Source organism: Phoenix dactylifera, unplaced genomic scaffold, assembly GCF_009389715.1.
Source record: "Phoenix dactylifera cultivar Barhee BC4 unplaced genomic scaffold, palm_55x_up_171113_PBpolish2nd_filt_p 000664F, whole genome shotgun sequence".
NCBI lineage: Eukaryota > Viridiplantae > Streptophyta > Magnoliopsida > Arecales > Arecaceae > Phoenix > Phoenix dactylifera.
Window position 1 is genome coordinate 128,446 of NW_024068051.1, and position 12,653 is coordinate 141,098.

Below are 12,653 nucleotides of genomic sequence, written 5' to 3' on the forward strand. Positions count from 1 at the left end.
GCGAGCATCAAATAGGATGTACCTTTTGTGTCTCCAAAATTGCGCCCCTCGTATCAGAGTAGGTGGCCTTATCTCCTCGCCAACTTCCGGAGTCATTCTTTGACTTTTGAGGAGCTCGGGCTTCTCATGAGCCCTATGGCGCCCGCCGAGGTTGAGGGGGTTTGGGGATGCTCCATCAATCTGCGACTCTTCCCGAGGTCGAGGGAGTTTGGGACTCTACGGTCGAACCTCGGGGCATCCGATCTTAGTCAGGAGGTCGTGCGCCAGGTCGCTGGGTCTGGGAACGCGCTACCGACCTGCGACGCTTCCCGAGGTCGAGGAAGTTTGGGACTCTACGGTCGACCCTCGGGGCATCTCGACCTTAGTCGAGGGATCGTGCGCCAGGTCGGTGGGTCTGGGAACGCGCTACCGACCTGCGACGCTTCCCGAGGTCGAGGGAGTTTGGGACTCTACGGTCGACCCTCGGGGCATCTCGACCTTAGTCGAGGGATCGTACGCCAGGTCGGTGGGTCTGGGAACGCGCTACCGACCTGCGACGCTTTCCGAGGTCGAGGGAGTTTGGGACTCTACGGTCGACCCTCGGGGCATCCCGACCTTAGTCGAGGGATCGTGCGCCAGGTCGATGCTCCGCTGTTCTGCAATACTTTTCGAGGTCAAGGGAGTTTGGAACTCTACGGTCGAGCCTCGAGGCATCCCTACCTTGGCCGAGGAATCTGGGGATCACAAACGACCCAAGGTTAGAAGAGATAACTGTAATTATTGGAATGGTCGGATCATATGTAAAAAGGAGACCGAATCCGTGTTTTTGGTTGTCTTGAACCCCTAGGGGTCTTATTGGTAGTACATTCGTAGATTCTCGGAATTCCAGCTTCGCGGAATGGGGGTCCCTTCGAGAGATTTCAGCTTGTATGCTTCGGGTCGTTGTACTCGGGCGATTTGATACGGTCCTTCCCAATTCGGGGCGAGCTTTCCCTGCTCAGTTGGCTGAGAGGCCTCGGCCCTCCTGAGGACGAGGTCCCTTACTTTGAAGAGCTTGGGCTTGACCCGAGAGTTGTAGTATTGAGCCGTTTTTTGTTGGTATCTTGCCATACGGACCCGAGCGACCTCTCGTGTCTCTTCGACGAGATCCAGGTTGTTTCTGAGCCGAGAAGAGTTGGAGTCAGGATCATAATGCTCCACTCTTGGGGAAGGGAGGCCGATTTCCAGTGGGATGACAGCCTCCGTGCCGTATGCCAGGTTGAAGGGGGTCTCGCCGGTGGGCAATCGGAACGTAGTCCGATAAGCCCAGAGGACGTTGTACAGGTCCTCAACCCATTGTCCTTTGGATCGGTCAAGCCTGGCCTTGAGTCCCTGCAAAATAGTACGATTTGTTACCTCAGTTTTCCCGTTTGTCTGGGGATGGGCGACCGAGGTGAAGCGGTGGTCGATGCCGAGCTCAGAGCAAAATTCTCTGAAGTGGACGTTGTCGAACTGCCGGCCATTGTCGGATATAAGGATACGGGGGAGTCCGAATCTACAGATAATGGACTTCCACACGAAGTCCCGCATCTTATGCTCGGTGATCCGAGCCACAGGTTCAGCTTCGACCCACTTGGTGAAGTAGTCGATGGAGACGACCAGAAATTTTCTTTGTCCGGTTGCCAGATGGAAGGGTCCCAGAATGTCGATTCTCCACTGGGCAAACGGCCAGGGGGCGGTGATTGAGGTCAGCAGGGCCGAAGGTCGGCGTTGGATGTTGGCGTTCCGCTGGCACCGGTCGCACCTCCGAACGAAGTCCGTCGCATCCTTCTGGAGGGTGGGCCAGTAATATCCTTGTCGCAGGATCTTATGGGCTAACGACCGACCTCCCAGGTGGTTTCCGCAAATTCCTTCATGGACCTCTCGGAGGGCATAGTCCGCCTCAGAAGGGCGGAAACATCTGAGGAGGGGAGAAGTGAATGATCGACGATAAAGCCTATTTTCGTATAGGACATACCGTGGAGCTTGACGCCTGATCCGGCGAGCCTCAATCTCATCTTGAGGGAGGGTTCCGTCCCGGAGATAACGGACGAGCCCGTCGATCCAGCTCGGCTCGAAGTCGATGCACATGGTGGGTTCGGGTTCCTCCATGCTGGGTGTCCGAAGATATTCGAGCGTCGTCTCCTTAGAAAGCTCGCTCATGCGGGAGGTCGCTAGCTTGGATAACAGGTCCGCCCTGAGATTCTCCGCTCTGGGAATGTGCTGGATGTCGAAAGAGCCTAGGGTGGACGTAAGTTCCTGCACTTTTTAAAGATACTTTTGCATTGATGGCTCTTTCGCTTCAAAGTCCCCCTGGACTTGGCTCACTATCAGCTGGGAATCGCTGAAGGCCTTCAAATCTTCCACTTTCAGTTCTTTCACCAATTTAAGCCCAGCAATAAGCGCCTCGTACTCCGCCTCGTTGTTTGAGGCCGGGAACTCGAGGCGGAAGGCTTGCTCGGCCACCACTCCGTCTGGGCTGGTGAGGATTAATCCAGCCCCGCTACCCCCCGAAGCTGAAGACCCATCCGAATATAGAACCCACGGTTGCTTCGGGGTTCCGTCCATAGGCGCAGATGGTGGCTCAGGGTCGTCCGGCAAGGTACATTCCACAAGGAAGTCGGCGAGAACTTGAACTTTGATGGCCGGCCTGGGCCGATATTCGAGGTCGAATTCTCCGAGCTCTACCGCCCACTTGGCGATCCTCCCTGCACGATCCGACCTCTGCAATATTTGCTTCAGAGGCTGGTCGGTCAGTATGACTATTGTATGTGCTTGAAAATAAGGGCGGAGTCTCCGAGCCGAGATGATAAGGGCAAAAATTGTCTTCTCAAGTTTAGAATATCGGGTCTCAGGATCCCTGAGGACCCGGCTGATGTAGTAGACTGGCTTTTGGAGCTTGTCCTCTTCTCGGACCAGGACTGAGCTTACTGCGGTCGGGGAAACGGCCAAGTATAAGTAGAGGACCTCGCCCCGCTGAGGCTTGGTGAGCAGCGGGGGAGAGGCCAGAAGGCGTCTGAGCTCTTCAAAGGCCCGCTGGCATTCTTCTGACCACAGAAAGTCCTTTGGCCGCTTAAGGATCTTAAAGAAGGGGAGACAGCGCTCGGCCGATCGGGAGACGAACCTCCCCAAGGCGGCGACCCGTCCAGTGAGTCGCTGCACTTCTTTGACTGTCTTTGGGGGCGTCATCTCCTGCAGCGCCCGAATTTTTTCGGGGTTGGCTTCAACTCCACGCTGGGTCCCTATGAAGCCCAGGAATTTGCCAGAGGTGACTCCGAAGGCGCATTTTGCTGGGTTGAGTTTCATTCGGTACTTCCTGAGCTTGAAGAATGTTTCGTTGAGATCGGCCACATGGTGCTCCGCCACTTGGCTTTTCACCAGCATGTCGTCCACGTAGACCTCCATATTTCGGCCGATCTGGTCCTCAAATATTTGGCTGACCAGCCTCTGATACGTGGCTCCAGTATTCTTCAAACCGAAAGGCATCACCTTGTAGCAATAGGTGCCCTTGTCGGTGATGAAGGCCGTCTTCTCCTCGTCTTCCGGCGCCATCCAGATCTGATTGTATCCGGAGAAGGCGTCCATGAATGTCAGCAGTTGATGTCCTGAGGTAGAATCCACGAGCTGGTCGATACTTGGGAGGGGGAAGCTATCCTTCGGGCAGGCCTTGTTCAGGTCAGTGTAGTCCACGCACATGCGCCATTTCCCATTGGCCTTCTTTACAAGGACTATGTTGGCGAGCCAATCTGGATAGGAGACCTCCCGGATGAAGCCGGCTTTGAGGAGTTTGTCTACCTCCTCGGCTGCGGCCCGTTGTCGTTCCGGGGCGGAGCCCCTCTTTTTCTGCTTCACAGGTCGGCTGGTTGGCTTCACCTGGAGTCGATGGACTATGACCTCAGGGTCAATTCCTGGTACGTCAGCGGGCGACCAGGCGAAGACATCAGCATTGTCCCGCAGGAAGCTGATGAGGTGACCCCTCTCGCGGACGCCAAGGCCGGAGCCGACCTGCACAGTTAGCTCGGGAAGATTTTTTCGTAGGGGAACTTGAACAAGCAGCTCACCAGGCTCTACTTGCTTCTTCCAGGGATTATCCCTTGCGTCCAGGGTTTCTATGGGTAACGAGGGACCCGTTGCCTGGGCCGGTGCCTCGTTTGGCTGCTTCACTCTGTGAGCCGCCATGTAGCACTGCTTGGCGACCAGCTGATCCCCGCGGGCTTCGCCTACTCCTCGGTTGGTGGGGAATCGCATGAGTAGATGTCGGGTCGAGACCACAGCTCGGAGGGCATTTAGCCCTGGTCGCCCCAGGATGGCGTTGTAGGCCGAGGGTAGGCGGACCACAAGGAAGTCCGTCCTCACAGTGCTTTCTCGAGGAGCGAGGCCGACCGTAACAAGAGAGCTGACCTCGCCCTCGACCGGGACCGAGTCTCCAGTAAACCCGACAAGTGGGGCATTAATTTTTCGGAGTTGTCCTTCTGGTGACCCCATTTTTTGGTAGGCATGATAGTACAAAACGTTGGCTGAACTTCCATTGTCAACTAGGACACGTTTTACATCGAATTTATTGACAATCATGGAGATGACCACAACGTCATCGTGAGGGGTCTCAACCCCTTCCAAATCCTCGTCCGAGAACGAAATGACTTCAGCAGTACGCGGGCGCTTCGGAAAAATTCCTTGGGCTGGTCCTCCCGCCGAGGCTTCTCCGATTACATTGATGGTGCCGGCGATGGGCCTGTTGTCATCCGGATTCTCGGACGGTGCTGCGTTTTCCACTGGCCTCCTTTCTTCGCGTCGGTTCCGAACGAACCGATTGAGCACCCCACGGCGAATAAGCGCCTCGATCTCGTCTCGGAGCTGAATACAGTCCTCCGTGTCGTGTCCGCGGTCTCGGTGGAAGCGACAGTACTTCCTGGGGTTGCGCGGGAATCACGTATCCCGCATGGGAGGTGGAGGTCGGAAGAAATCCCGGCCTTCGATCTCCATCAAAATTTCGGCCCGGGGAGCGTTGACAGGGGTGTAATTTTCGTACCTCCCTGGGTGTGTCCGAGGCCGTGGTGGGGACCTTGGTCGTGGTGAGGTCCTCCGTTGAGGTTGTCCCCGCTGCCGAGGCGGGCTTCTCAGTCGGGGGAGATTCTTCTCTCGGCGAGGGGATCGGCTTCTTTGGCGGCCGCGCTCCTCGCGGCGTTTTTTCTGCTTTCTTGAGGCGGGCTCGATTGCGCCTCGCCTAGAGGCGATTGCCTCTTCGGCCTTAGCGTACTTCCGAGCTCGGGCAGCATCTCGGTGAAGTCGGTCGGGAAGCTCTTCTCGATAGAGAAAAGGAATCGATAAGAGCGGGCCCCAGTCTTTAAAGCCGACATGGCTATGGACTGGTCCAGCTCGCGAACTTCCCATGTGGCGGCGGTAAAGCGGTCCAGATACTCCTTCAGGGACTCTCCCTCCTTCTGCTTGACATCCAGGAGGGAATCTGACGTCTGCCGTTGGCGTCGGCTGGCGGCAAAATTGGTGGCAAATTGTCTGCCAAGTTGCTCGAAGGAAGATACTGTGCTCGGCTTTAGCCCAGAAAACCAGAGTCGAGCTGTCCTCGAAGAGTCGCCGGGAAGGCCTTACAAAGCACAGCCTCTGAGGATCCTTGTAGGGCCATAAGAGCTCGGTAGCTCTCCAAGTGATCGAGGGGGTCGGTGACTCCATTGTAGGGCTCCACTTGAGGCATTTTGAAACCTCAAGGGGACCGGCTCATCCTCGATCTGGCGGAAAAAGGGGGACTTGGTGGTGAACTCAAAATCCCCATCTTGTCTTGCCTTCTTGCTGTGGAGCGCTTTCAATCTGGCGCTCCAAGTGCTCGACTTTCCTATCGAGCTCCCCAACCCGAGGAACCGTCGCCGTGGTTTGCTCCGGCTCATGGTGGTCTGGGGCAGATTCGGCTTCAGAGGGTTGGGGTCTTCCGTTGGGACCTTCCCCAGGCAGCTCTCTCCGGGGGGAGGTCCGCCCTTCATTGTTGGCCCTTGAAGAGCCATGAAGATTCTGGCCCTGGGGGACCGGACCGTTGGAGGGGACTCCGGCAAGAGCTGGGCCTGCGGGGGGAGCGTTGGTAAGGCCTCCTCACGTCGCAGGCCTTGAACGGCGGCCGCCAAGGCCTGGACTTGCTGCACCAGGCATTGAATTGCTCCGGCTGGACCTGAGGAACCGGGTCAGCCGGAGCAGGTGAATTCTGGACGGAATGTCCAGGACTCTGTGGGGGACGCCGGGAGATGTTGGGAGGCTCCCTTACTTCTCAACTTCAATGATCGCAACTCGGTCCCTTCCTCTAAGCGCCAACTGTTGCTGGAAATTGGACCCGGAGCGATCGTCCGTCGAGGAGGGGGAGCTGTCGGCGGACGCGAGGAGTGATGATGCGTCGTCGGTGGCGGTCCTCTGTGGGGTGGCCTGCAGAAAAGCCGGTGGCCGGGTCTTCCGCGTCGGCCCTCCGATGCTTAAGTCAGAGGGGGCAAATAGTGTTCAAAGAAAATGGAGCAGTAGTGTTTTTTCTCTCCCTCTCTGTCCCCCCCCCCACCCTTGAGAAGCACGGTTCCCTTTTATAGGGGGTTTACCTGCATGTGACCGGACAAGGCCGTCGTACAGCTCGGCACGTTGCTTGATCTGGTGCACGGACAAGTAAATAATTACCACTGATGTCGGAGGTAAGGCCGTCGTACGACCTGAGCCGTCACGCGATCGGGTGAATCATTGCATTGATGTCGGCGGTGAGGCTGGGTCAGACTTATCATAGCGGACAGGACTCTGCGAGCTGATTTGCCGTAGAGAACTGAGGATCCGTAGATGAAAGGAGCCACGCGCATTAATTGTTGCGTAGGCCGGAGATTTCACATTTAATTTGTGCGTAGGCCGGAGATTCACATTAATTGTTGCGTGAACTGGGGATTTGCCGGGATCATGTGTAATAAATGCTGGGGCAGTGGCAGGATATGGCCCTTGGCCGGACCTCGGAGAGGTACGGCCGCGGCAGCGTGGTCGACAAAGACCAGCCTTTGAGGTCGGAAGTCCTCTAGGTCGGATGATCCGGGATCGGACGTTCTGGGGTCGGGCGCCGACCTCAGTCGTCCGGGGTCGTCGACTGCGTAGTCTTCCAGGTGGCAGGGTTATTGTATTACTGGGGGAAAACCGTATTCCCCCAACACTCGATAAAATATATTTTATGATTTGAATAAAAGAAAAAACTGTGAGGTATAAACTTGAATCCCATGCATAACTTGTGCAACAAAACAGTTGTTTGTTTCGTCCAATCACAACAAGCTTCTGCGTTTTCTATTTTCTCCAGATTACAAGAAAAAACAGAGCTTTCAGTTCCAAGAAACTTGCGTCTTTGATTGCACGCAATAGGTTATCATCCAGCTATTAAAAAAATGTTCGACCACATTTGACCAGATCACTGGGGAGAAAAAATACCCAGGAATCATCCACTACTACAGTCATTTAAAATTCCCTACCGCTAATAACAGTTTGTGAAAGTCTCACCCTGATGGCTTCAAATTCAGCAGCCTCCCTTTCCTCACTTGTTAGCCATGAAGATAGACATAGATCAAAAACATCTTTGCCAGAGATCATAGTCGAACACGCCTTAAGGTTGCTCAAATTTCCAAATCTAATTATCTTCTCTATATTGATAGCAGAGGGTTCTTCAGCAAATGTTGATAGGATTTCTTTTATAGCACTGCATCCAGATGGGTCGGGCTAGCTTCAAGAACTCATAAACAGCAAGCACTGGAAGATCAACACTCCCTAGATCAGATTTCAACTTGTCCACTTCTTCCATGGTAATCTGATCCTCCAAGCTTCACAAGCTTATAAGTATCAGCTAGATCACTAAGTCCTGCAGAGGATTTTTCTTATCAAAACACAGAGATGAAAGACCAAATGCAAAAAACACCTAAAGCAAGAATGTAAGGTCCATATATAATTTTTCTTTTATATGCCCTCCAACACAGTTATAACAATAGTCATTAAAACATGTAGAGTCCGAATCATCATACCAGCCAACTTCCCATCACTTCTATAAACCTCCATAGCATGAAGGCCAGCAGCTTTCAAAACTCCTGATCACAGCGACTCGGATTCTTCAATGCCATGGATGACCAGAGCCGCCACGCCCCCAGTACGACAAATCAACTGCACCACAGCCTCTGCCAAATGGCTCACAACCCCTAAATAAAACAACTACCACATATGAAACAGCTTTTTGTGATATGTAATGTGAAAGATTACTTCATCATGTATCACTAAAGGAACATAAAATAAAAAAATAAATAAGAAAAAAATTCTTGCTAGCAGGTAAAACTCTTACGTGGCATAGGCAGGTCCTCCATCATATAGATATCTGCTAAACGCTTGCTTCAAATTCTCTACATAACCAGCTTCAACCATGGCTCGAGCAACATGCAACCTTCCTGGTGCCACTCCATTCCCTGCTATTTTAGCAACATGCTCCCATTAAGAGGCATCTTGAGTTTGCTTAGCTTCAGCAAACATCTCTTTTGCACGGAGGTATCGGCCACCCCTAATACTGGCTAGTAAAACCTCCAGTTCTTCAAACTGTGCAGGCCCACAGCAACCGTAGTATGCAAGGATATGAACAGGTTCCTCAGCTTCAGAGTTTCCCTTCTAGTTGTTAGATTGCAAATAAGCAAGTGCATTACAAAGAAAGCTACATAAGATATTTTTCGACATCAGTTACTCAAGCTGGTAAGTAAAAAAGGATTCCTAATAAACAGAACCGAGGTATGAAAATAAATTAGGCTAAAAAATCAAAAATTAAAGCAAATTACTTGTGACACCACAGTTTATCTCCAAAGTATTTGGATGCAATATTTCAAAATAGATTACCGTGGAGAATATACTGCACTAATCTCGACAACCTGGAATGATCCTGATGTTGAACTTGCGGGCAGCTTCTGTGGCCTCTTCTATGCCAGCCATGGTGTCATTGGTCTGTCAACGCAAGTACTTTCACCTGTTCTGAACACACGGTAATTCCATCATGTTTCATTATACATTAACTAAAACCTAATAAACTCTTAAAGAAATCATGTATTGCAATATTATTTGAAAAATGAGAGCACACAATAATGTTTGGCCCTTGATTTATTAGAACTCTCACAGGCATTTATTTCTAAATTAAAATAGGAAAAAAATCATCAAAAGAGCATGAAAACAGTAACAACAGTACAACAGTCCCCATTATTTGCATCATGACTCATCTAGCTTAAAACCAAAAATCCACAAAACAAGCCCGTCAATAAGTCTAGCTCTGCAACCACATACCAGCCAGCCAACAAAATTAGATTTAGAATATCTCTTATGCTAATGAATGCAAGAAAACTGAGTAATGGAAATGTCTTCTCGTTCTCCTTCTCCTTCTCCTTCTCATCGCAATCATCTTAAAAGAGAAGGAGATGCTTTAGCATAAAGCACTGATAATGGGTGATGGGTTTGGCATACGTCTTTTTGTGGATGAAATATTTGGATTCAAATTCTAAATAGTGTCATGAGCAACATACGCCATACTATACCGAACCGGATGGTACGGAATGTACCGACATTCAGTACGCCGAATCAGCCCCGTGCTAGGCATGCCGTTACAGTGACTGGATGGTACTAGTATGGGGCCTGATACCGAGATGGCGTACCTTAGTTAGAAAGATGGTCAAAATAAATAAAGAGTTAAATGATATGGTTAGGTGACATTTCCCCCTGTTATAACAAAGAGAATTGACAACATAAAATTATCTTTAAGAGGGAGTGCTTAGCATAAACCATTGAGAATGAGGGATGGGCTTGACATATGTCTTTTTATGGACGAAATAGCTGGATCTTAAATTCTAGATAGTGGTTGGAAGACGGTCAAAAATAAATAAAGGTTAAATGATATGGTTAGATGACATTTTCCCATTATAACAAGGGAATTAACAACATTAAAGTAATCCTAAAAGAGGGGGTGCTTTAGCATAAACCACCGAGAATGGACGATGGGCTCGAAATATCTCTTTTTATGGACGAAAATAGTTGGACCTCAATTCCCCCAAGATAAATAATGGTTAAATGATAATGTTTAGATGAGATTTCCTTGTTATAACAAAGGGAATTGACATGTCATGGTCCAGAATTAAGTTAATGTTGCTCCTTTCATGGAAGTTTAATTATGTCCATCAGTTCTAGATTGAAGAATTGCACAACATGTCAAGGTACCATTGTCTTTTTTTCCCCTCCTTTCATAACTCCTTCACCTGAATGACCATAAAATATGCAATGCAAAGGTAGAAAAGTATCATTCAGAAGAAAAGATCAATCAACAAAAATTCTCAACCCTAAATCAACCTCTAGAACAATAAAGTGAGCCTCCAAGGCCTAATAATTGTTGAGGATAATAGATATAACACCTCTCCAAATGAGTTCACGTTTCTTTTGATGCAAGGTCCAATCACTTATGTGGCGCCCATCCTTATTGGGCCAGCCTGTTGGCCCGGCCAGCACCCAATCATGGCCTGAAGGGCCATTTCAATCAAAAACAGGGCAGAGCCCTAATTGATCACGGTGGAGGAGGAAGAGTCTTCCTCCATCACAAACTCCGTCGGAGGATAGGATAAGCCTAGCCTCCACTCCATTTAGAGCCCCCCTCGATAGACCTCCACCGGCAATCATCGAGCTCCTTTCTCTCTCTTTTCTTTCTTCGAAATCATCGCATCCTATCATCATGCCCGCCGAAAATTGGGGCCGCAATGCTCATCGGAGCCGGCAAGAACCCCGAATCTTTTTTTCGCTGGCCTCTTCTTTCTTTCTTGACCTGTTGCCGGTCAGATTTCTCCAAGAAATCAAGCAAAAATCACTATCTCTATTTTTATTTTCTCTTTCTCTCTCTCTCCAGATGATTAGGATCGATAAGAATGAAGGATAATCCAAGGCTTACAGTTCGCGCTAGCAAGCTGGACGATTTTGTAGAAAAATTTTAGTATTTTAAATTGATTATAAATTCGTAGTTAATAATTTTTTGAATGTGGAGAATTATGGGCTTTGTATTTATGGTTAGATTTAGGCGTTCTGAACCAATGTTGGTTGCATTTAATGGATAAAAAAATTGAACTTTTATTTATCATATTTTATTTGAGATGGATTTAAAAGATAAATGTAATGTTGGCTTCGTGCTATCTTGGGGTATACCCTTCGATAGCACAGTCAAGCCATGCTCCGGATTTGGAGCATAATAATTTTTATCGCTAGCCACCTCCAACTCCCAAAACACATTTTGTTTCTTGAGGCTCATTCATCGTATTCTAACAAGAGGACAAAAGATGAACAAAGAGAATGAATCCAGCTATAAACTACAAAAGACAAGAGTATGCGTACCTAACAACTCATACAGAAACAACACAAGAAAAGGCATAACTCACGAAGTCAAAAGAATGCATACCGTACATTGAGAAACCTAATAAAAACAGACCAGCTATAGACCAAACATGATAATCAGAGCCAACCTAATTAAAACAGCGTATAATATCTCAGATGTCGTAAAATCAAATCATCTGAAATAAAACAGAGTAAAGATGGAGAAAGTTTCTAAATCGCCTACATGATGGCAAAAAAAAAAAAACCATTTCAGATAATCACGGAGCAGCAAAAGCTGGTACAGTCCTCCGTGTTCTCAAAAATGTGAAAGAGACGTCAGATTAAACACATAATTACTAGAACTATAATAAACCGAAGTAAAAAGAGACTCATTTCATATATTCCCGGTGATCTACCTAAGCACAAAGCAAAGATTCATAGACTGTCCCATAAGAGACAGACAATTAAGCTGCACAAGTACTTACGTGTAGCCAAAAAGAAGCGGAAAAACCAGAATTTTATATCTTGTACAGCCAAAGTGGAGATTATAGACTCAAGCAACGAACTTTTTCGCAAACAGTTCCTGCGCATTACATACAAACCCCAAGAAAACGGAGAGAGAGAGAGAGAGAGAGAGAGAGAGAGAGAGAGGGAGAGACGAAATCTTTAGCTCACCCCATTCCTGTGCGCTCTCTCCACCACATCCGCGGGCGACAAGAACCCGTCGCTGCAATTCGAATGCGAGTGGAATTCAAACACCACCCTTCCCGACCCCTTTATGCCCAACGCCACCTCCTCGTCATCGGGAATGACGTCAGGAAACGCCCACTCCCGCACGAACCTCGATGCCAGTATCTCCTCCGGCGTCACCTTCTTCCCCTCCGCCCCTTCCGCTTTCTCCTCCTCCTCCTTCCGCCACCCGCGCGTCCGTCGGCCACCGCGGCCGCCTCGTCGCTCGTATCGGGAATCATTAGAGCAGAAATCAGCAAAACGGAGCAAACTTGGTCGTCGCCGAGCCCATCTCTCGATATATATATATATACATTAATACATATGAGAGAGAAGGTTGGGACGAGCGGAGGAAGGGCTCCTTGTCGTCGCTGCGGCAGAAAAGAAATCTTGGGAGCGTATTTTTGGGAACTTGCGGAATCTACTACGTGTTGGAGTGGGGGCAAGTCACCGACCTGGCAGCAAGGCAGCCCCTTTCCGGCTTCAGAACAGACGAATGGCGAGGGAGAAAAAGTTGGTGCTTAGTGCACTTTGGTTGCCGTGGACCCAGCAAC

At 49.7% G+C, this 12,653-nt stretch overlaps 1 pseudogene; it reads right to left on the reverse strand.

The window, feature by feature from the left end:
- Positions 1-7,259: 7,259 nt before the first annotated feature.
- LOC103720313 lies at positions 7,260-12,411 on the reverse strand (annotated as a pseudogene).
- Between the last annotated feature and the right edge of the window lie 242 nt (positions 12,412-12,653).